This window comes from Petromyzon marinus, chromosome 29, assembly GCF_048934315.1.
Source record: "Petromyzon marinus isolate PM22_M1 ecotype Great Lakes invasive population chromosome 29, UKy_Petmar_22M1.pri1.0, whole genome shotgun sequence".
NCBI lineage: Eukaryota > Metazoa > Chordata > Hyperoartia > Petromyzontiformes > Petromyzontidae > Petromyzon > Petromyzon marinus.
The window spans coordinates 2,770,649-2,791,537 of NC_133695.1; the positions used below are offsets into that span (position 1 = coordinate 2,770,649).

Sequence of the window (20,889 nt, forward strand, 5' to 3'; positions counted from 1 at the left end):
TGATTCCCGGCTAAAGTGATGATTCCCGGCTAAAGTGATGATTCCCAGCTAAAGTGATGATTCCTGGCTAAAGTGATGATTCCCGGCTAAAGTGATGATTCCCGGCTGAAGTGATGATTCCCTGCTAAAGTGATGATTCCCGGCTAAAGTGATAATTCCCGGCTAAAGTGATAATTCCCGGCTAAAGTGATGATTCCCGGCTAAAGTGATGATTCCCGGCTAAAGTGATGATTCCCGGCTAAAGCGTTCCGGAACTTGTCCGACTGAGTTGAATCACTGCGTATACCCGACAGGTATTTGACACACGGTGCAATGCCAAATACAACCTTCGCTATTTCATTTGTGGATTTTATCTAAGCTAGTCATATATTTATAATACGTATCGCACAGGCTGGCGGTGCAGTGGTTAGTGCACTGCGCTTTTGAGACCGTCCTCCTAAGTTTGTATTCCTGGCCACGGCTTACGTTCGTTGCCAGTGATAATGTAACTGGTCCTACACCCGGCCCACCACGTAGCCCCCCTTCACGAACATGCACTGGCCAAAGTGGTGAAGCATGGTCCATGAAGCCTCATGGATGCTTTACTATTTGCAATGCGTACATCGTAATACAATTCAATGATGCGTTTGTTTACGATGAACAATTGCACATCTACGCCGATATAACTTACAACTTTATAAAAAGACGAAGGTTCCCCCCGTATAGCCCTACACACACTGTTACTTTAACGTACAAGGTGCAGCAACGTCCTGTATTGTGCCACACGTTGCTACAATGTATTTAGCCCCAGCCATCACTAACCCGCACTGGTGAAATATGGTCAAATAGCCACCACTATCCGCACCCATCCAGCAGTGGATTGACAAAAGGGCTGTCAATTTAGACGTGAACAAAGACAAAGATCCACCTGTAGCCTTCATCAGTCTGCTGCAGGAAGGGCGGCTAGCGCGTGCCTATGAAGGCCAGGACTGTGCATGAGAGGTGGTGTGGCCCAGGACCACGCCCGACCGTCTTTGTCTCTCCCCAGTGCTGACCTTTATACACCAAATACCAATTTAAGTGCCGAGTCGACCTAGAGGTGGCCCAGGACTGGTGCAGATGTTCGCCACGAACGTTGGCCTAATGTTGGAGTCGAACTCAGGTGGCCAGATTCGTAGCGCATTACCCTGACGGCTACGATGGCGCTCCACACACAACGACCTTGCACACGTGCACGCCGTCCGCACACGCGCACGCGCGTGAACACGTGTTCACGCACACGCGCGTGCAGTCTCTCCTGTGGGGAGCGGTAGTGCAACGGTTGGCGCGCTGCGCTACGAACCCAGCGACTCCGGTTCGATTTCCGCTCACGGCCAACACCACTCACAATTATCCGAACTGGTCCTGGGCCTCCCCTAGGTCGACTCGGCCTCAAATGAGTACCCGGTGCGTTGTGTAAACGTCGCCGCTGGGGAGGCAAAGGCAGGCCGTGGGCGTGGTGCTTGCCACTGTTGTATATGTGCAAATTTCAAATAACCCACATATACAACACCACTCACCCCCTCGTGTACCGTGCCAGCTCTCCAACAGAACTTGCGTCCAGCAATGTCTATTCGCGGAGGCATTTAAATATCACAACGGAAGGGTCGGGACAACAAAAGCACAACAGCGGCTCCGAGAAAAGCAACAATCTACCACCGCCAGGATTGGCGTACGCCCTCAAAATCGCCCCAAAGTTTCCAGGTCACTGTTACGAGGTTTCCAATCGGTCTGCGAGCATCGACCAGCCCAGCGGACGCGGCTATCCGCGCACTGAAGTGTACATCGGTCACGCTTTAAAAAAAAGGCTAAGAGAGAGAGACTGAAAAATACCAAAATTGTCAATAAGAACCAACGTCGCGGTTTACGCTGAGGTCACAGAGGGGGGGGGGATGCGTCTCATTCCCGAATCCTAGACCTGTGTGCATCCGGTAATCACCATGAGCGCATGTTTGTATAATTGCAAGTGAAATGTACAAACATTAGCCAACGCATAAAGGATGTTCGCGGTGGTGCTGCCCGGCTCTCCGGTTGTGTGTATACATAGTTGGGGTTGTACCCCATGTTGTTCGGCAATGATGTCCGACGTTTCGCTCCACGCGCTCGGAGCTTCTTTGAAAGAAGTGCGCGCGGCTCTTGGGCGGTGCTTTGTGGGTAGAAGCTCCCGGCACGTGATAGCGAAACGTCGGACATGAATTGCCCAGCGATCCGCGTGGTGCAAACAGAACCATACAACGGGGGAGCTACGTGGTGGAGCTGATGAATAGTTGAAACGTGTACAATCCGCGTGTTAAAATGTTGGCGTTGTTGGTTTCATCCGAATATATGGAGCTCCGATTTGCATACACATCACCGTATTGTGACTCGCACACATCGCTAGTTATATATACATATAATCTATACGTGCTCAACAGGATCTGCATCTGTCTATAGTTACTCTGTGTCCGGCAGCACTGACAATTATAAATGCAGGTGCATTAAGACCGGTGGCGTGATAAGCTGATAATCCGATAAGACGCCGCTTGGAAGTTAAACGCATATTGAGTTCAAGACTCGAGAGCTGGCGTTTGACATAAGCGCCCGAGTGTGTGGAATAGGGTTCACGGTGTAAGTTTACATTCTACACAGTGTACATTTGGAACAATGTATATACTCGGGGCGTGGGTGGGTGCGTGAGTGGTTGCGCAGCAGTTAGGGTATTGCGCTCTGCAACTCGGCAACCCAAGTTCGAATCCCGGCACCGGCTCATATGAGTTGTGCGGGTGGAATAATTGCATCGGTACTGTGTGCCCCTCCTCCTACTGACCAGTGTGGTGAAGTATGGTCAAATAGCCCCCATTACCGGCACGGCGTTGGGAGGACTGTCTGTCAGAGAATTGACAAAGCACATGTCCGCATATATTAGTGTGTGCTCATGAGTATACTCATAGTCCCCCAGCGTTTCATTAATAAGACAATATAACTTACAGTACCGCTTACGAAATGAATGGTATTACTTTTCATCATAGCCTATTGCATAAATGCACCTATTAATTTACATGATTCAGTCTTCGGAGTGTAATGACTGGTTGTTACGTTAGGAATCTCTCTTTTATCAATTTTGGTCTTTAAAACAGACTTTATTTCTCATTGTATTTTCATACGAAGCAAACAGGCATACACTGTCACGTGCGTTGATGTAAAATACGACCAAAGCAACACGCTGCACGATATATGCATGATTACCAAGGAACCGGGATGTGAGTTCGCCAACTTTTATGTTGCAGTCCTCTACAACAATATTATTATTTTATATCAGCAGCCCATTGTCAATCCGCTACATGATGAAGGCATCCCGGTCACGGGGGGCGCTGTTTGACCATACTTCACCGCGTTGGTCAATGCGGGTTGGTGAAGGGGACATTTGGGACCTTGGTCAGTTATCACTCACGCCCCTGATAGCCGTGTCCGGAAATCGAACTCACCCACGAATGGGTTGCGTGTTTCTGTTAGCCTTTAATGAGCTTCTCAAAACGCATCAATTAGGGAGTCCATGCTGCTCAGGTTCTTGAAATCCGCACGTGGGTCACGCACATACATCAGCGTATGCCTCCAACGTGGTCAATGAACAAAACGAACGTAGTATCTGGCCCGTCGAGCCTTGTAAGCGCCTTCCCCTGCTTTCTCTACTGCGGCTTTTGCTTGCGTGGTGAAGCTATGGCACGATGGTTGGCGCACCGCGCTACACAACCGGCGGCTTGAGTTATAGCCCATGGGCACGGTTATCACGAGTGGCGAGTGGTATCCAGACCGGTCGCGTCACAATTGCTGCCGTTTCGCCGACTCGCACCGACCAAAGTGGTGAAGTATGGTCAAACAATCCTACAACAGAGTGAGGTGGTCTCCATGTACAGGTGGCTTGGTACCAGGCTTACATCATTATTATTTTTATTATTTTACACACATGCGTATAAAGGAAGAGGCAGTCACCGGTTTCAGGATGAGTGTGTTTTGTCGCTTATCCGATGCGGTGTCTGGCTGTACCGTGTGTTGTTTGGCACGGTGTCCGACGTTTTGCCGCAAGTGCTGGAAACTTCTTCATCAACAAACCGAATTCACCACTGAAATCAAGAAGCTCCCCAACACACAGTGGAGCCGAACCGTCTGACCTACACCGTGCCGAACAACAACAACTAATTCATCTCTGAAATTAAATTCTCGAAGAAGCTGCTGGAATGAAACGTCGGACATCGCGCCGAACCCAATTACGCGGGTACAACCCGGAAGACACGCCGGGAGGTCTGCACGCAACGAACGGCGAAAGGCACCGACGCAGGAGTGTCGCTGCTGGTGGTCGTGGTGGTGAGGCTTGATGGGAGTGGCCAGTCCCAGCTACTCATGCAACGGGTGGTGGTGGCGGTGGTGGTGGCTGCGGTGGTGGTGGGCTAAGAGGTTTGCACCTGCGGAGAGAAGTCGCGCCGCATTCCGCTGGAGGGGTCACTCAAAGTTCACGCCGGAGCGAGGCGGCCTCTGCTCGGCGCGTCCGCAATGCGGGACGAGAGGAGAGGGGAGAGACAGAGAGAGAGAGACAGAGAGAGAGAGACAGAGAGAGAGAGATTTCTCGCCCAGCACAAAAAAACGGAAAGGCGGCTTTGCTGCTGCTGCTGGGCTATTGCTTTCCATATATAGCAGCGCACGAACGAATCTTGCGGGATGAACGTTAGATCGAGTCGAGAATTGTCTGTGAACACAGGTGTGATGTTGGTGTGTGTTTACCGGTGTGTGTGTTTCCGTCACGAAACCCGGCGACACGAGTTAGATTTCCGGCTGTGGCTAAAATCAGTGGGGAATACGTGCAGCGGCGCTGAGCCTTTTAAAAGAGTTGTGTGGTGTGTAAACTGGAGAGACAAAGGCGGTCAAGCGTGGTGATAGTCACACCCCCACCCCCCCCCATCTTTCGTGTTCCCGTAACCACCTTAATAGGCTCTCGCAAACATGACTTACACCAATAGTGTGATAGAGGATGCATGCGGGGTTTGTCTGAACGTGTGAGCGCAATCGCCTTCTGCGATGCTTCATTTCAGCTCGTAGAAAAATGAATTAGCGCTGCATTAATTTCATCTCGTCTCGACGTCTTTTAAGTAATTACACGAGATGACATCAAGATTCGCCGTCTCGTTTTTTCCTGTGTGTGTGTGTGTTGAGAAACTTTCGTGATTGTAATATTAACTGAATTTACTCCGTTAAGGGTTTGTTCTCGGACGTTTTATTTTTTTTCAAACTTAAATTTACGAGCCAAGATTCGGGCACATAATGGGCAACTAGCTCACGTGCCTGCATTCTCAGCGTTCTCATTGAACGTCCAACGTGATCTCTGCTAATTCCCCGCAGAATTACGGGTCGCTGTTGAACCGTCATGCACGTGCAGAGAGGCTCCTCGCTGACCTGACCACTTGACTATCCATCCGCATGATTTAGTATCAAGGCTCGATATCACTTGCAGGACTGCGTACACCACGACACAAGATACGCACGCGTCTTTGTGTGCCGTGTCTTTTGTGGAGTGCAGCAGCGCCGACCTGAGTTCGACTCACCGCTCACGGCCACCAACACCGGAATCGATCATTTTAACCGGTCCCGGGCCTCCCCTAGGTCGACTCGGCCTCAAATGAGTCCCCGGTGCGGCCGGGCGTGTTTCTGGCCACCCACCCACTCGTGTGCCTTGCCGGCCTTCACATGTGCTCGCTAACAGCGTGACAAGTGGCCTCTTTGAATAAAGTTGCTAACAGACGTTGTCATTGTCCGACATGTACGTTTTCATGCGTTCGGTTTTACTACCAGCGCCCGATGCTTCTAAGCGGGCGCATCGTAAGGCGCATAATTGTCTGTTTAATCGATGTGCGATTGCCCACTTGTAGGCCCGTGTGTAATTAATCAATAGGGCGTTACGCGGAACGTTGCATTCCTCTATTTTTGTGTGCCACGGCGAGCCTTAATTAGTGCGTCGGAGCAATCACGTCTTGTCATTATGTAATCTCCCTTTGCGGAAGCGTTCATTAATGCGCAGCGCGAATATGTATTTCGCGAGTTTACGCGCCGATTAAAACCCCTGCCAATCACTCATTAACTCGAGCTGATTAAGAGATTGTCATTCACATCGCGGCGTGATTTACCTGGCATGTGTGTATAGGCAATGTACACAAAGTTCCGTCTGCAGATGGTCTGTGTGTATGAGTGTATGTGTGCGTCTATGAGTGTGTGAAAGTGTACGCGTGTGTGTGTGTATCGGGGTGTGTATGAGTGAGTGTATGCGTGTTTGTGTGTATTTATGAGTGTATATGAGTGTGTGAATGTAGGGGGGCGGTAAGCTGCAATACGAACCTGGCGACACGAGTTCGATTCCCGCTCACGGCCAACACCAGTGACAATTATCTGACCCGGTCCTGGGCCTCCCCTAGGTCGACTCAGCCTCAAATGAGTACCTGGTGCGGTATGTAAACATCGCCACTGTGGAGACAAAGGCGGCCGGGCGTGGTACTGGCCACCCACCCCCTCGTGTACGGTGATGGTACACGAGGTTTTTGTCTTCGTGCGATACGTTTGAGAACTCAAAGCGCCACAAAAGTTACACGTATAAAAAAAATCTGATTTGTTTGACAGTTAATTAAAACAAAACTATGATATATATAAATACTGTGTATTAAAAAAGCATGAAAGACCGCAATGACGCCTTGCCGTGTAAAAGTTGAGCCTCTCCGACAAGTCCTCTGCTGTGCCGTGCCGCGGTGCGTGTTCGCTTCTCAATTCTGCCCTTCCGGAGTAATGACAATTACCACGAAAGTTTTTTTTGCTTTGACAGGAACAAAGCCTCGTTGTAGCAGTTATAATAATAATGAACATCCCTGCGCAACGGGTCTATCTCTGCATCGCCTACAGCGGACGCGCGTCGAACGTCGACGCAATCAATCGGTCAGGGAGGGCGCGAAGTGTCGAGGACTTCGTTCACCATCAGCAGCAGCAGCAGCATCACGGCGGTGGCGATCCGCGGTGGTTGCGGGCGAACGTCGCGGCGCGCGACTCGCGGAGGGGAGGCGATAAGAGGCGAGCGAAGCGCTGAGAGACCGAGGCGCGAGTCTCTCGGTGAATTGTGGGCAGCGGAGGGTGGGCGACTGCTTTCCTTCAGCCCAGACGCACGCCAATAATGGCTTGACAAAATCTGTCCACGACGTGACTAATGGCAACGCTCTGGTGGACGTGCGAATGACGCTGAGCCGCGAGAGAGAGAGAGAGAGCGAGAGCAGCTACAAATTTGCGGCTCCGCATTTACTGACGCGTACATACAAAGATAAAGACCACCCCCCCCCCGTATTGTATTAACGAATTGTTGGGCCAAGTGGTGTTAGCGAGCGCCTATGAAGGCCGGCGCGGTACACGAGGGGCGTGGTCGCCAGCACCACGCCCGGCCGCCTTTGTCTCCCCAGCGGCGATGTTTACACACCGCTCCAGGTACTCATTTTTTTTAGGCTGAGTCGACATAGGGGAGGGCCCAGGACCGTTTTTAGATAATCGTCGCAGGTATTTGGTCGTGAGCGGGAATCGAACTCGGGTCGCCGGGTTCGTAGCGCTCCCAGCTCCACTACCGCTGCATACAAATACATCCCCACGCAATTCACAAACGAGCGCAAATCTACAATGTAATAATAGCGAGTGTATATATATACACAATAAATGTACATTGCAATGTGTATATACAGTATGTGTATATATAGTATCTGTATAAAAATTAATCACGTGCGGCCCTTTGTCAGTAGAGTGATGAATGGAAGCATTCGCCATGGCGTGTCGGTTGATTGGACGGGGGAGCTGTTTGACCATACTTCACCACGTTTTGTCAGTGCGGGTTGGTGACGGTTCACGTCTATATACACACACACACATTTATTTCACATTCAACAAAGGGCATATTGCATACAATTGAGACGCGGTGTACAACTTCAATTGTTGGTGTTTATTTGTTGATGTTTGTTTGTTGGTGTTTATTTGTTGCGTAGAGACTCGCACGCACCCCGTGACTTGACTCGCTTGTAATATTATTTTGCCACGCTGTGATAGGATGTACGACTTTGGTGGGATTCATGCAGTCGTGTCTCTCCCTCCCTCGCCCTTAAATCTTAATTTTCTCTCTAACCATTTTTGCCTCTTTCAGCGAGATAGTAAATTTTAGTGACATCACTGTCGGAAAATATACATTATGCCCGTTGCGTTGCATGGCTCCGGCTGTGATTAATATGAGTTCTGACACGTGATATATATATACACACACACACACAAATATCCATCCGCCTTCATCAGTCAATTCCATGGTATGCGAGTCGTGTGCATTCCACGTTTCCGTCAATATGCCCTCATCGCAAATGTGCCGTAACGGCCGCTTTGCAGCGCGCGAATAAGAAGAAGGAGAAGGAGAAGCGAGAAAGAAAAAAAAACTAAATAAAAGTTTGTTTTCCTTCGTAAAAAAATAAAAGGGTCGTCGAATGATGGGTGTTATTCATAATGCACCGGCATTGATGACGAGTGTGACCGGTGCGTGAAGTGTCAACAGAGCAGTGCAGCCCGCTATTGCTGTCACCGATGTTGTGTGTATGTGTGTGTGCGTGTGTGTAAATGCGTGTGGGGAGCGGTGGTGTAGCGGTTAGCGCTACGCTGCGCTATGAACCTGGCGACCCGGGTTCGATTCCCGCTCCACGGCCAACACCAGTGACGATTATCTGAACCGGTCCTGGGTTTCCCCTAGGTGTGTACCCGGTGCGATGTGTAAACATCGCCAATGGGGAGACAAAGGCGGCCGGGCGTGGTGTTGGCCACCCACCCCCTCGTGTGCCGTGCCGGCCTTCATAGTTGCTCGCTAACAGCACTTGCCCCAACAGTCCGTTACAGGCTCTATGTGGGATCTTCGTCTTTGTACCTAGAAATACCGTGAGTCAGAGTGTGTAAATGGGCGCACACGTACACACACACGCTGGTATTAATTGTCTTCCCCGATTTGCATTCAGCGACATGCCGATTGTGCGTTTTATTAAGTGTCGTCTGTGTTTTTCTTTTCTTGTGTAGTTGCAATTAACTGTTGCAAAGACAAATATATCGGCATTGCGTGCGTATATGCAACAGTAATAGCGGTCATATATATTAGTATTAATTTGTTACTACTATTATTACGTTCATATAGGCCTGTTGTATGTGTTACTGTTGTCGCTGCTGTTACTTGCATGCTCCCTTCAACAAACCCGCACTGACCAGCGGGATGGAGCATTCACGTTCAAATGACCACTATTGCCGACACGGCGTGTTTTGGAGGCCTTCATCCAGCAGTGGATCGACAAAAGGGCTGTACGTCATCAACATCAGCAGCAGCACGGGACGCACGCACACACGAAGAACGCACGTGCACAGATTTCGCATTCACTCCTTTGCTTTAGCTGTCTGTTAACCCGTCAAATTATTGCACGCCTATTTTAGAGAAGGCAATTCTCGAATGAATACGGTGTGTGTGTATATGAGTATATAAATAGACTTCCATCCAGCAGCGGATTGACTATGGCTGATGATGTGATACATATATATATACACGTGTACGTATACGGTCGGTGAAACTTTCTCCAGCAGGGTTGACCTCCCCCGTGTCCCCTGTACAAATGCCTGCTTCGCTGCGCGCGCTGTAACTCACACGCGCGTTATTTAATAATCGCGCACATCTGCGAGCAGTAATGCTCTATTTGTCAACGTATCTATTGTTCGGGCGAATATACGCGCACAGCGCACACGCCGCACGTGTCTATGAACACACGTGTCTATGAACACACGTGTCTATGAACACACGTGTCTATGAACACACGTGTCTATGAACACACGTGTCTATGAACACACGTGTCTATGAACACACGTGTCTATGAACACACGTGTCTATGAACACACGTGTCTATGAACACACGTGTCTATGAACACACGTGTCTATGAACACACGTGTCTATGAACACACGTGTGTAGGTCTACATGCTCTATACGCTCACGGAGTGCAATAATGCGTTTATACAAAGCACGTGTGTCCCACGATTAACACACGTGTACGCCACAGAGACTCAACGCAGCGCGTTCTGCATAATAAATACGCCAATTCAAGCGCACACAACTGCCTGATGATGATTGTCGTCTCGTCAGTCTGATGATGACAATGACTCCGACACTTTTGTATTCGAAATGTCGTATTTGCCGAGTAAAACAACTCAGTATTGTTAAGGAAACAAAGGTGATGGGCTCTAACTCGTTATGAGTCCGATTACGAATTGCTAATAGCCAGCATTTCCACGTGGAGGACTAGCACGTAAGCGGTTGACAATCATTAACAGGCGAAATCATCGGTGGGTTGGTCATGGACTTAATGAAATATGCATACGCGCATATACGTACGCAGACACACGTATATATTAAACGCGCATGGGCCAGTTTTCATCAAAGCCGTCTAATTTCTTCACCGATGTAATCTGGGTTCCGCCCCCCCCCCTCCCATACTTTTTTCTAAAGAGCCCACACCACTTGACTTTCAGTGCGCCCCGTGATCAATATAGGCAAGGACAAACTAAGCGAGCCAATTAGCAATATTTCATAATACTGCCGAAAATAATACAAAGTTTTATTCATATTTGATGTGCGCGCCGAATTAACTGCACGCAGCAGCTGTCTCTCTCTCTCTGCATCTCTCCCTCTCTGTCCTATTTTCCAAACGCAAATGCTCACTCGATGATCAATGTCAACGTGTGTTGGCGTTTTCCAGAAGGTGTACAAACTCCCCAGAACGCGTATAATACGACTGGACAATGCAACGTGGAATGTGTGCAGAGTACGTAAATGCAATCGCACCCCGAGACGCTGTACGAGAAGACAGCGCGGCATGCTACAGCGTATATTGTAGAGAGGAGAGAGAGAGTCACAGGATAGAGTAGGAAGGGAGTTTTGACTCGAACAGCAGGGCAGGGAATCGACAGCACGGATGAATGCGTTTATGATAAGCGGCATTTGTAGCAACGTTAGTAAAGCAAAACTATTTTCACGTACTTTTGACAATCCAATGTACATTTTAACGTTGCTAAAATACGCACATTTACACACGTGGCTTATGTACGATTACAATAACGCCTCCCATGTGTATATGCATGCACGCATTCATACATACGCCGTCTCTCACCCGAAACGTTATATAAAGCTACGGGTTATCCCATTCCTATATATCGCAATGCACAATACATCACGCCTATATATATATCACAATGCACAATACATCACGCCTATATATCGCAATGCACAATACATCAGGCCCGGGCGACACGGCACGCACGCGTCACGGATTCAGCACGCGCGCAAGAATAACACACGGAGGGAAATTAGCGTCGTCTCTTTATTTAGCATTAACAGAAGACAGAGTCACGCGCGCACACACACACAGAGAGTGACCGAACCCATGAAGCTGAACCTACGATAAATCTATCCAAATATAAATACAACTAAACCATGCACGGTTTGTTCTCGGACGATATCATACAAACACAACACACACCACACACACGTGAAGCTTGCTTGCACCTTACCTGTTCGGACTGAAATTAAGAAATGAGTGGCCGGCGGCGCTAAAGCTGGGCTCGGAATAAAGACGCGGCCTAGGCGAACGAGACAGTGATGTATGGCGTGCCGCGCGCGAACGCGACGGCCGATATTTGATCATAAATACACAAATTAAAAGCGAAATGCGTCGGCGCAACGCGCCGACGCTCTAGGGCTTATCTCGCAGAGAGATGCACGCGGCGAAGAGCGCGCGTCGAGCGCAGGGTCCACAGGGACGCGAGAGTGAGAGAACAAGAGAGGGGAGGGATGAAGGGGGGGGGAGAGAAATATTATGATTATACAAAAATATATATATAAAACACAGCGCAGCGTTAACGTAACGTCGATGTTAAAGACGCAGAATTTAACCGAAGCCGTTATCTCTAGCTTTGCTAACCATGTCATACCCCGTGAGTATATAAAGGAACACACACTGTATATATACTGTATATATACTGTATATATAAGGCATCGCATCCGATGGATGTAGGGTTGTCCGCTACGCGTGTGCGCCGCGCGCGTGCGTGTGCGCGCGCCCTCGTGCAGCGATCCCAGGAAACAAATCCGCGGCTTATTGCGCGATGCGTGAATGGTATAGGGCTCTCTCTCTCTCTCTCGGTCTCTCTCGGTCTCTCTCTCTCGGTCTCAGTCAGAGTCGATCCGAGACGCGGGACGAATGGTTCTGGCCCTGACCAGCGCTCCGCTAACCCCCCCCCACCCCTCCAAGGATGTTGACAGAGCCATCATTTTTCCTCCCCTCTTGTTTGATATAAAGCCTTCCGGTCAAGCAGACGCCTCTGGCAGAAAATGCGAGCGAGGAACCGCCACGCCGTTATATTTTTGTCGTGTTCTATTTTGTAAAAAAAAAATAGTTGGGTTGGGGTTCGTGGGAGTTGAGGCTATAGTGTGCACAAGAGTCAGGCTGCAATGTGTGCACGCACATAGGCGATGTTCTGCTTGTGTCTGGCTTGTATATGCGCCCTCTATGGTGCAAAATGTACACGGGACAAAGACGAAAAATACAAAGATATCGCCTCCCGCGTCCAGCTTCCCATTCTGCATATCCCTCGAAACTCATTGAGACGAGGTTAATGTTGGACTGATTCATTTTTTTACGGAACTCTACTAAAATGAAATGCTGCGTTACAAAACGCGAGTACACGCACGCGGACGCATGAACACATTCAAAGACTCCCCACCCCCCCCCCCCCCCCCGAAGGAAAAACAAACCTCGCAGATAATTAGCGTAAACGCTGCTAACGAGCATTGATTATGGCCAGAGCGGCGCGCACGAGGCCATAGTGTGGCCAGATCCACGCCCGGTCGCCTTTGTATCCCCAAATAACAATGTTGACAACACCGCGCACCGGACACGACTCATTTAAAGGCTGAGCCGATCCACGACTCTCCCGCTTGTGTCGTCTGGCCACACGCAGGCGCGCGCGTTAAAAGTTTCGAGCGCGCGAAGTGAAACTCGACAAATGTTCTAATCCGGTTCTAGTTATGGGGCTTCTCGTTTAAACAGCGCGATAGGCACAGCGAGTATACGAGCGTACGCAGAGGAGTCAAGGGGTTGACGGGATAGCGTTTACGCATTAATTGGGTATCGTTTCTCGTTTTTTTTTAGCTCAACTGTTTCGTTCCCTCCCCTCTCCAACCTTCAACCCCCCCACCCCCACCATCTATTTATCCCCCTCCCCATGCACCCCAACCACACCACCCACCACCACCACCACACCCTCTCAACACGCCCAGTACAATCACGCAGCTCCCCCTCCCCCCGTATCCCCAAACACTCAAGAGGAGTGAACGTGCGAACGCTCATTTCTTAAGAAAGAGACAAAAAAAGCAAGGAGGGGATTCCGATGTGTCAAACATTATATGAAACTACAACTGCATTAGAGAGCTGCGCGACTGTAGATATGAACGTATAAATAAATTCGTGCTACAAGGAAGTATCGGCGCGTAGACGGATCGGAGGAAATATTATCGGTGTAAGAAACTACCACTAGAGTGCATACATAAATATATGTATATATATAAACAACTACCCGTAGCAGCGCTCCGGATTGTTCCGACTGAAAATAAGCTGACCCCCAACCCATGCTGGACATCTGTGCAAAAAAGAGCTTCATGGCTCATCGGATTCCTTCTGCAGTCTAAATAAAGATTCTGACGCACTAAGTATGCGCGTTAACGGTGCGTGCCTTGTTTTGTTACACATTTCTCAAAAGTCAAAACTTTATACGTCACACGCATCCCCCCCCCTTCACTGCCCTGCCCCCTACAAGCCCCCACCCCTGTCCACCATCACCACCCATCGATACTGCCTTGCAAGGAGCGGCGACATTGATACTCGCGCACCTAACATCCTGGCGCGCCTGTCGTCTTGACTGTGTCCGCCTCTTACCGAGCCATTGAATTAAAAGTTGAGTGGCCGGTCGGCGCGCGCTCCAGGTTCTGTAATCAGACGCCCCGCAGCCGTCCGTGTGAAAGAAGTAGTAGGCACGCGTGTGGCTCAGAGGGCCATTTGCTTTACAGGCCTCTCCGCTACTGAAGAAGGGCCATAGTCTGAAACGTCACACATTGCATGTACGGTACTTATTTGAGCTCAGTGCGTGTCAGGCGCGCGGGGGTGGGGTGGGTGGGGTGGGGGTTATTGAGCGTTGCTTGCGTACCGCAGCCAACGTGGCGTCACCGCACGCCCGAGGAGAACCATCCCCGCAACCCAACGTGGCTGCGAAGAGCGCACAAGGCGAGCGTTGACTCTGAACTAGACCCAAACTCCGGAATGGGCAATTAATCCCCCTGTAGGCGCGCCGCAGTTGAAGTTGCCCGGGTGAGAGAGCACAAGGATGGGAGGGACGAGAAAATCTAAGGGGTGGAGGAAGGGGGGGGGGGTGAGGAGGGGCGGGGGAAGGGGTGAGGGGGAGGAGATGCAGGCGACGTCTTGCACAGAGAGGCGCGCATCGCTTCCGGGTTTCTTCTCCGCTTCAACCTCCCCCCTTGCGCTCCCTGACCACCCCCTGCAGCTCCCTCCCCCTCCTTTCATTCACCCCCCCCCCCCGCTCCTCCCCACTCCCCCCAAAAAGCCTCCACCCCCCGTCACTCGATCGGCAAAGAACACCCCCCCCCCTTGTAAAAAAAGCTCACGCAGAGAAGGGGGAAAGAGAGCTGAACGCGAGACTCGTCAAGGCTCATCTATACAGCAGCAGCAGCAGCAGCGAGGAACGTCCCTCGCCGAACGGACCGCATGTACCGAGGCTTCGCTCGCGGTCTCAAGCCGTCTCCTGCGAACCAACACAGGGGCGACACTCCCCTTCTACCCTCCTCTTCCCCCCCCCGCCCCCCTTTGTACCCCCCCTCCCCTCCCCAAAAATAAGGGGGACCTCCCCTCCCCCGGAGCTCCGCGCATCTGAGCGAAGTTTCGTGGGCGAGTCATCACTCATCCCTTATACCTTGACAGCCCCTCGCCTCTCTCTCACTGATTGACAGCGAGGGTGGCATAGCGCCATAAGATACGACAACGGCGGAGTTGCAGGCTTCGTGTTGACTACAACTACGCATTGCTCGCTCCGAGAGTTACGTGACATTTTTATATACTTGCAAGTTTTCAAGGTGCTGCTGCTGCTGCTCGTGGTGGCTGGTGGCGGTGGGGGGTGGTGGGTGAGCAACAGCAACAACAACAAAAAAGCGAGAGAAAATTTATTACTGAACCGCAACGGGAAAAGCGAAGAGTCATTCAAGAAGAGGAGAGAGAAAGAGAGGAGAGAGAGAAAAAAAGGGGGCTGAAAGTATTGTTGTTGCTGAAGACGGCACGGCGAAGAAAGCAAGACTTTAAAGCGGCGAGCGAGTGTCGGGGATTTTTTTGTTGCTATTAATTGACGCCGTCGTTGTTGACGCTGCCGCTGCTGCTGCTGCTGTTGTCGTCGGATATACCGCGCTACAACAGCGAGCCTACAACTGCCCGATGGCGCAACGGGTAAGGAAAAGGGGGCTTTGCGTTTGGCAAATCCGCTTTGCGTACTTACCCATCCAGAGCCGAGACGCCATCGGAGGAGGAGGAGGAGGAGAGGGGGGGGTCTGGGATTCCCTCCTTATACTCCTGCTGCGCGGCAGCCTGGCTGGCTGTGGCGTTGAGAAGGGGTTGGCTGTGCCGAGCTGTCGTGTACAAGCTCAGTGTGGGCCCCCCTTTCTCTCTCTCTCTCTTCTCCCCCCGACCGGCCGGCCGGCCGAAGCGATGATGGCGCTGTGCAACCACGTAACGTCTCTTCCTTGCCATCTCCTCTTCCGTCGCGCGCGCCGCTCGCTCCTCGTCGCCGGCGTTCCCGAGAGCCCTCCGCGTATCTATTCCTCTTCTTCTGTCGCTCGCTTCTTTTGATTCCTGGGGCTCGGTCCGCTTCGCTCAGCTACGCTGTTCGGAAATGCGCTCGTTGTAAATCGCGCGACTTTCGAACGCGCTTGCAAACATCGGCGAGATAGAGAGCGGGGGGGGGGGGGGAGACGGCTGGAAAACCACTCGGTATGCGCGTGGTGCGTGCGAGGCTTCTTCTGTTCTCACTCACCCTCGTTTGCGCCTTACCTTTCTACGATGTCTGTGCTTGATTACAGCTGCAAGCGCGAGTTTTGTCGACTCGCTCTGTTTCGAGTACGCTCGCTCGAATAGCCCTCGCGTCTCGCACGGCGTGTGGAGGAGACGGGGGGGGGGGGGCTCCTCATCATCCAGCAGTGGATCGAGTAAACGGGCCTGTCCGCGCGAACGTGCACGATACCGTAGTTTCGGTGTTGAATGGGGCACGACGCGTCGGCGGTGATCAACGGTGGAGAAGCGTGCCGATGACACCGCACGTGCGCGTCGACGTCTTTCGGCACCGGCCGCGCCTAACGACTTAACTCGCTCGCGTGCACGCGTTACAAACATACAAACAGCATCTTCCACGTCCTCCTCTCTCGCTCTCTCTCTCCCCACAGTACGATGATCTGCCGCATTCGCACTATGGGGCGATGGACGGCGTGGGCTCCATGTACGGCGAGCCGCACGCTCCTAGACCCATGCAGCCGGTGCCGCACCTCAACCACGGCCCGCCGCTCCACCAGTACCCGCACAGCACCCACGCGGGCGTTATGGCCGGGTCCATGGGCTCGGCTGTCAACGATGCGCTCAAGAGGGATAAGGACTCAATTTACGGGTGCGTAATGGAGCAACGCGCAACTCGATGTTTAACCTCGTGCGCACTGTGCTCCGCGTACGTAACGTACGGCAGTGTATGGGTTGTGGTGGTCTGTTGAGTTGTTCGGTTGTAGAGGTGTTCGGTTGTTAAGGTGGCTCGATTGTTAACGTGTTCGGTTTGGGTGTTCGGTTTGTGGGTGTTCGGGTTGTCACTTGCCGCATTGACAGATACACATACATACATGTACACACACATAACCTGCCATCCCGCTGCGCTACTTAGATTATTTTTAATTTTTTAAAAAATACAACCGAGAAGACTCGTATCTCACCGTCATACAGTCAGCACGTGTCGTGTTTATTATACGTGTATATATACACATATATATACACAACACACACACTGGCAAAAGCACACGCGCGCGGGCACTACCTTAGCGCACACCCTACGCTTACTGACGAAGGCAAGGCGCACATTTCAAGCCGATAACGCCAGGCAACGGGGCTTTGACAGACTCAATTAATAATTGTAGACAGACGTTGCTTAATTGCGGCTGTATAAATTACAGAGCAGCGGCGCTCCTCGTAACGCGGAGTGACGGAGTGCGCGCGCGTGGTTCTTTTGGCGCTTGGGGGGGGGAGGTGGATTGTCGCTCATTATACGAAACATTTTTTTTTAGTCCCGAACGCAGATGGACATCCGTCAAAATGTACACATGTGTAGAAGACGAATTGCACACACGGAATATACACACAGACAGACATACACGCGACTCGGATAGCAAAATGGCTACTCTCTCTCTCACGCAACCGTTGACCATAGCTCAACTTCTTAAAAGCATCACATTTAAAAAAAACAGCAGCGACGCGGGTTGACTACCCACAATCAGAGCAAATTTGTATCGCTGTAATTATCAGCGTCAATTAACGGCGGGCTAGTTTTATTGACGAAAGCAGGCCTAGAGAGAGAACGAGAGAGGTGTGAGCTTTCAAAGCGTTGCTTTTTGTCAGCTTCAAAAAATAAAATACTCACGCACGCGTACACACAGATCTCTCACCACCACGGCATTATTGTGCACAAGCAGCAGCAGCAGCAGCGGCAGGCTAGGAGCGACACAACGCGCTTTGTTAGTGGGCCGGCTGTCGTCGAGTTGCGTACGCACGCACCTAGACGCACACGCGCGTAACACGTAAGGCTACGCGGTGGCTGCATTGCCGTACACAATTTTGCGCGCATTCGATATAATTTACGAGCCGAAGTCACCCGCGTGCTTTAAACGTATTACCAACACGTAAGAAGGGGGCCTACGGGCTCCGCGCGCGTCAGTAAATTGAGGGAGCAAGTGGATTTGTCGGGAAACTTCACGCGCGCGTCCCCAGCACACACAGCATCAGCCCTCGCTGCTGCACTCCGCTGCACGGCTGCACTATCGTCGAAGCACACGCGTATCGCGTTTTACAAACACAACAACAATAGCAACAGCAGACAGATTATCGTGGTGATTGTTAAATTGGTGTTTTCAGAGTCTGAGTTTGTGTTATATGCTTGCGCGTTCGCCTGCGTACGTGTATGTATATGTGTGGGTATATGTAGGTATGTGTGTCCGCGTGTGTGTATGCATTTTGTGTATATGTGTGTGCGTGTATGCATGTGTATATGTGTGTATTGTTGTAAATGTATGCATCTGCATATATGTTTCTCCCGCGCGTCAGTGGCCATCTACAGCTACCCCTTTCTTCCTGCGCGTGTGTTCGCATGTGTATATCTATGTGTGTACGCGTATGTGTATATACGTGCGTCTACATCAGTATACACCCTCCCTTTCCGCTGCCATGTAGTATGTACGCATGCGTATCTGTCTACAAATGCATGTATGCGTGCACGTATATATTCGTATGTATACGCCTGTACGCACGTGTGTGTGTGTTCGCGCGCGCGTGTACGCATCGGAATCCACAGCTCGCCCCTCTGCTGCGTGTGCATGTGTGAATGCGCGTTGTGTGTACGCATGTGTATGCGTCAAGTGTATACGTACGTGCCTTCGTACGTGCGTATACGCGCGATGTGTGTGCGTTGTTCGTGCGTGCACGCGTGTGCGCATCCGGAAGCACAACGCTCTCTCCCAGCTGCTGCGTACGCACGCGCACGTGTGAATGCGCGTGCGCGTGTGTACGTCTGCACGTGCGCGCGTGCGTGTCTGTGTGTTTTTTTGTGTGCGCGCGCGCATTAGGTGCTCGCTAACAGCACTTGCCCCAACAATCTGTTAAGGCTTTAAAGGTGGGGGTGGCGGTGTGGGTGTGTGGTGATGTTTTGTTTTTACGTCCGCAGCCACCCGCTCTTCCCACTGCTGGCGCTCGTGTTTGAGAAGTGCGAGCTGGCGACCTGCACGCCGCGGGAGCCCGGCGTGGCTGGCGGGGACGTGTGCTCGTCAGACTCGTTCAATGAAGACATAGCCGTGTTCGCAAAACAGGTTTGCGACGAGGCGAGTGACTCGCTCAATGCGCCCTTCGCATTCGCACCCGACTCATTCATCCCGGTCCTTGAGACTATTATACTATAAAGAGAAAGATCCCCCGTATAGTCTGTAACGGACTGGTGGGGCCTAGTGCTGTTAGCGAGCACCTATGAAGGCCAGAACGGCACACGAGGGGGTAGGTGGCCAGCACCACGCCCGGCCGCCTTTGTCTCCCCAGTGGCGAAGGTTTACACACCGCACCGGGTACTCATTTGGAGCTGAGCCGACCTAGGCGAGGTCCAGGACCGGTTCAGATAATCGTCACTGATTTTGGCCGTGAGCGTAAATCGAACTTGAGTGGCCAGGTTCCTAGCGCAGCGCGCTAACCGCTACACTACCGCTCCCCACTATTAGTATTATACTGTTCACACACACACACGCACCCACAAGACAAAGGATCCTCCACTCGTCCCCGTAGAGCCTTAACAGAGTTTTGAGGCAAGTGCTGTTAGCGAGCGCCTATGAAGGCCGACACGCGCACGTGAAGGGGGTGGGTGGCCAGCACCACGCCCGGCCGCCTTTGTCTCCCCAAGTGACCATGTTTGCACACCCCACCGGACACTTGAGTCGACCTAGGGGAGGGCCAGGACCGGTTCAGGTAATCGTCACTGGTGTTGTTGTGTGTTGACCCGGGAATCGAACTTGGATCGCCGGGTTCGTAGCACAGCGTGCTAACCACTGCGCAACCACTCCCCACAGCATATATATGTACACACACACACATATATAGATTGATAGATGTATAAGGCGCGATGCGTGATTATACGATTAAAAAACAACTAGTGTGTGTTTATATTCTATTGATAATTTAGCGATTGCGTAGGTTTACACATGAATCGAATCGCGGATCTTCGGGGGAAAGACAAAACATATATATTTATTTTTTTACTTCGCTCGTCCAACATAGTTTGTGGTACATTTTGAAAGCGATACATTATTATTATTTTGTACGAAATAAACACACGCTAATTTCAACAACAGAGAGGAGCTAAAAATAGTGTACGCGGAATGTGTGATGTGTGTAAGAAATGTCCGTGCGAATGTGACCCGTTTTTAAAGTTGCCCTTGCTAACAGCAGCGATTCTGCCCGGCATTGAGACTCTCCGATTTCGCTCTTAAAGCTGCTATTAGGACGCTGTTTGCGGCTAAGTTCTTCAGATGTAATCCATTAAGCTTTTATTCTTAAATTGTATTTCGCAGATACACCCTTTGGGTCCATTCTTCGGCTTTATCTTTCGGATACATCTTGACGCTTCATTCTACCCACAGTTGCATTCTTGAGATCAGATGCTGCTGGTCTGCCCTCCGCGCAGATCCTTCATTCAGATTCGCCGAGCTGTCGATTCCTCGATGATTCTCGTCGTGAACACTCTCCATCCACCTGCGTGTGCGGCCCCGTGCCCACTTATTCCGAGTTTGTATTATTAGAGTGCGCATTCAAAACACGATATTGGAACTCCTCGCTGTTGGCACGATATTATCGGCGATTGTCGTGGATGCGTTTAATGACGGTGGCGGTGCTTGGCCGTGTTTTAATTGTTTAGTTTTTTGTCT

General features: G+C 51.0%; 2 long non-coding RNA genes and 1 pseudogene across 2 annotated transcripts in view; 1 reads left to right on the forward strand and 2 right to left on the reverse strand.

Annotated features, from left to right (window-relative positions):
- Window positions 1–16,623, reverse strand: part of LOC116947349 (uncharacterized) — a 78,964-nt gene extending 62,341 nt beyond the window's left edge. The window contains exon 1 of the long non-coding RNA XR_012945610.1: window positions 15,681–16,623. This is a non-coding gene — a long non-coding RNA (uncharacterized LOC116947349). The remainder of the gene's footprint in view (window positions 1–15,680) is intronic.
- Window positions 3,117–7,396, reverse strand: LOC142929332 (uncharacterized). Its single transcript, XR_012945611.1, has 2 exons — window positions 6,379–7,396; window positions 3,117–4,527 (listed from the first exon to the last, which is right to left on the reverse strand). It is a non-coding gene; the product is annotated as an uncharacterized LOC142929332 (long non-coding RNA).
- The window catches only part of LOC116947347 (homeobox protein Meis1-like), a 146,484-nt pseudogene continuing 140,397 nt past the window's right edge, over window positions 14,803–20,889 (forward strand).